A 4,537-nucleotide genomic window follows, 5' to 3' on the forward strand; every position below is an offset into this window, starting at 1 on the left:
AGCTTCAAGGAAACAATTAGCTAAATGCAGCATTAGCCCTTGGCTGAGATCAAGCTAATTGGCACCTATCTAGCAATACTCAGAGGCTGTTAAGATCCCCTCTCAATTTCCAGGGCAGAGCCAAGATGGCGACATGAAGCTAACATGCTCCTGAAGCTTTTCCCTACCAAAGATATATGAAGCCTCTATTTGGACATACAAGCTACAGATAACAGCAAGAAAAAGAGAAGATTCAAAGAAGTTTTCAAGGGAAGACATCATGGAGGATCTTCAGTGAAGATGTGAAGGAGAAATAAAACCAAGTGAAGTGAGAGAGCGGGGAAAGCCAGCAGGAGACTTTTAGCCACAGTGCAATTCAGGTCCTAAAAATCTGACAATAGCAGAGGTCTTGGCAGCTGGATAGCAAGCCAGCAACCCCAAACAAAATCTGAACGCGGGGCACACCAGGGTAAAAGAGAGGACTGGGTCAGGAACAAACCACTGCTAAATCAATACCTGGACATAAAGGAAGAAACAGAACTCTGCAAAGGCAAGGCCTGGACTGCATAGGCAACATCTTGACCAACATAAGCCAGGGATTAGACTCAGCAACAACAACCAAAACCCTAAAAGCGAAGATGTAACACTTCTAATTCTTCTTTTTTATTATTTATTTATTGCAATGGGGTTAAGTGACTTGCCCAAAGTCATACAGCTAGGCAATTACTAAGTATCTGAGGCTGGATTTGAACTCAAGTCCTCCTGACTCCAGGGCCAGTGCTCTATCCACTGTGCCACCTAGCTGTCCCCAACACTTTTACTTCTTGAGAACTTTACTTCTCTTAGGATAATTAAAGGGTCAAATATAATTGAATATAATGGACTTAAAGAATTTGGGTATAGTTGAAGAGGGTCAAGATGACATCACTATGTTTGAGACAAAAAGCCCCAAAGAAATGAATGAGTGTTAACTTTAAACTTAAGTGTCTTATTTCTTCAACCCCAAATCCTTTAATTCTACTGTGCTTAGCACCCTGTCTAGTGAGGTACAGAATCAGTGTCTCCTATAATTTACAATCATTTGTAAAGTTCTCCGGTGAGACTTCCAAACCTCTCAGTATTTAGAGGTCTTTAGTTAATGAGATAAGGGTTTGACTTAACTTGCTTCACTTAACAAGGGGTTAAGTATTTTTGGGTGGGAGGAGGTGAAGTGTGAGAGAAAATGGGCCTGAGGATACAGGCCCAAATAGTTAGAGAAATGATATTTGATGATACTTAAGCTCATGAAGAGGACAAAGGGGGTAAGATTAAAAAATGATTATAATTATAATTTGATGTAAGTCAAAACAATGCTGCTCTTCAAGCAATCAAGCAATCTGTGATATACCTTTGATAACAATATGAGTTTGTTAAGCAATCAAATAATCAAACTGTGATTGATGATACCTGATTAATAGTACTAGAACAATAAATAGCACCAAGGGAAGAGGCACAAAGATTTGTAATTTTAGAGAGAAAGAAGGGAGAGGGTGAACACTGAGTAAATTCTATTTGATAGATTTGGCCTAGAGAGGGAATAAGATACATTCCCACTTGGGTTTAAAAATCTAATCTAATCTGCAGGGATGGGGGGACTGGGAAAGAGAAAGATAAGGGAAGAAGGGACTGATAAAAGGGAAGGTGAAGTTATAAGTGGAAAAAAACTGAAAGCTAAATTTTTAAGAGAAAAGTCAAAGGGAAAAGGTAGTAAAATTTTCATGAGAAAGAATAAGACAAAAGGAAAAAGAAAAATATAAATGGAGTAAGATAGCATGGAGGGAAATACAGAATTAGTAATCTTAACTGTAAATATGAATGGGATGAACTGTTCCCATAAAGCAGAAGAAGATAGCAGAATGGATTAATAACCAGAATTCTACAACATGTTGTTTACAAGAAACAGATTTAAAGCAGAGATATGCAAACAGGGTAAAGGGAAAAGGTTGAAGCAAAATATATTATGCCTCAGCTGAAGTAAAAAAAATCAGGGGTAGTGATCCTAATCTCAGATAAAGTAAAAGCAAAAATCAATGTCATTAAAAGGGATAAGGCAGGAAACTACATCTTCTTAAAAGGCACTACTAAACATGCATGCCCCTAGTGATATAGCATCCAAATTCCTAGAGGAAAAGCTGAGTGAATTATAAGGAGACATAGCAAAACTAATAATGGAAGACATCAATCTCCTTCTCTCAGAATTAGATAAATCTAACCACAAAATAAACAAAAAGGAAGTTAAGAAGGTGAATGAAATCTTAGAAAACTTAGATATGATAAAACTTAATGGGAATAGAAAAGAATATACAGGGGTGGCTAGGTGGCACAGTGGATAGAGCACCAGTCATGGAGTCAGGAGTACCTGAGTTCAAATCTGGCCTCAGACACTTAATAATTACCTAGCTGTGTGGCCTTGGGCGAGTCATTTAATTCCATTTGCCTTGCCAAAAAAAAAGATTCCCTCTCCCACTCTCCCTCCATTACCTTTCCTATCATGGTCTTGAGTTTCAAGAACTTGAAATCCAGATTGAGTTTGCAAGAAGATGAACAAATTTCTAATCTCCAAGCATATGGGAAATGATTTCATTTGTCTGCCTCTCCATATTTTGCTATAATGATTCTATTAGCTTCTTCACCTGGAACATCCTTCTCAGTTCTTTCCTTCTATTGGTTATTTCCTTCTGGGGCCTCCATTTTGGGACCTGTCAAGTTTGATTCTCTAATGATAGCTGCTATGTCTCCATATAAGTACCTTCATTTACCTCCATCTTCCCATCCCTGTTTCTCATTTTCTGATTTCTTTTATGTGTTATCTTCTCTTTTATGTGTTATCTCCTCTTTCTTCAGTACAATTGTCTTTATTTTTGCTTCTATTTGAATCTCTGAAAGATAGTAGGTGTTTTGGTTTGGTCTTGCCTGCCTTTATTGCATTTCTATAATAATTAAAGCATCAACTCTGAAGAGAGGGGGACCTGAATTCAAATCCATCCTCAGACACTGTGCGATCTTGGGCAAGTCACATAATACTGATTGCCTCACATGCAGGGCATCTCCAGTCACCCTGATTCATAGTTGGTCACTGGATCCAGATGGCTCCAGAGTGAGGTTGGTAACTTAGCACAGCACCCCCGACTCAAATCCAATTCATATGCATGTCATGACATCACCTCCCTGATGTTATGGTTTTCTTCAGAAATGAAAACAATCATTTTCATCAATAAATAAACATTTGTTAAGTGATTGCTAAGTGCCAGAAACTGTGCAATTATGTTATTATCAATACTGATTTATTTTTCTAAACCAACCTAATACCTGGTCATTTTTTAGTTTAGTAGAAAGTTGTATTGGCTACTTTCTTGCCTGCATGTAAATTGAAGAAACTTTCTGATGGGTAGAAGCTTTGAATAGACTTTGTCATTACATCTACTAACAAAATAGAAAGTCTATTTCTTTGGTTCTTTTCTTTTTTTGGTACAAAATGTGATTTTTATTAGTTTTATACTAATTAGATGTAACAGACCAAATATGATTGCATTAATATTTTAAAGTTTTTCTTCTCTAAAAACTCATTAAATCTCTATATGCCAAACATATCACATGATTTCCCACATTTGTGCCTTTGCTCACATTATCAACCCTCTTGAAGTGGCTCCTGCTTTGTTTTTTTTAATTCAATTATATTTTGCTTTCTGTTCCAAATTCTCTCCCTCCCTCTCCCCCTCCTTCAATCACTGAGAAAAAATGAAAAGCAAAAGTCATTACAAATATGTATAATCATGCAAAACAAATGTTCACATTAATCATGTCAAAAAATAAAAGAAAGAAAGAATCAAAAGGAACTACATTTTGATCTGCACTCTTGAATCCATCACTTCTCTCTCTCTCTGGAAATGAATAGCATGCTTTATCACGAGTCCATTGGAACTGTGATTAGTCAGTCAGATGTAGTAGTAAACTATAATGGATAGAAATAATCACCCAATAAAACTCGACATGAGAATTGGGCAATTGTATTTTAAACATCCTAAATTCTTATCTGAAATTTTGATCTGGAAGAGAGCAACATGAAGAAGCAATGTGGCATGGGGGATTTAATAAGACAAATAATGGGAAATCTAGCCCCCCTCTCAGAAGAGGCCTGACCCAGAATACAGCTCATGTCAGGAGACAAATTAGAACCTTTCTGCAGTTTCGCAAGATTGGCAAATTAGGTGCTGATGCTATCATTCGACATCTGGACTGAATCTCACATTCTGGATTCTTCTTCCTTTCTACTTCTTGCTCTTATTTCCCTCTGCATCATCCTATGGACAAATTTCCTGCTAAGACTATGACATAGATTTAATAGACTAATATTCTGAAAGATCAAACCTTTTTTGTGGTTTCTTAAGATTGGAAAATTAGGTGTTGAAGCTATTATTTGGTCTGGACTGGATCCCATATTCTGGACTCTTCTTCCTTGCTACTTTTTACTATTATTTCTATCTGCCTGCTAGGGTCATTAGAATTGCGTAAACCAAAA

Source organism: Macrotis lagotis, chromosome 6 (genome assembly GCF_037893015.1).
Source record: "Macrotis lagotis isolate mMagLag1 chromosome 6, bilby.v1.9.chrom.fasta, whole genome shotgun sequence".
Lineage (NCBI taxonomy): Eukaryota > Metazoa > Chordata > Mammalia > Peramelemorphia > Peramelidae > Macrotis > Macrotis lagotis.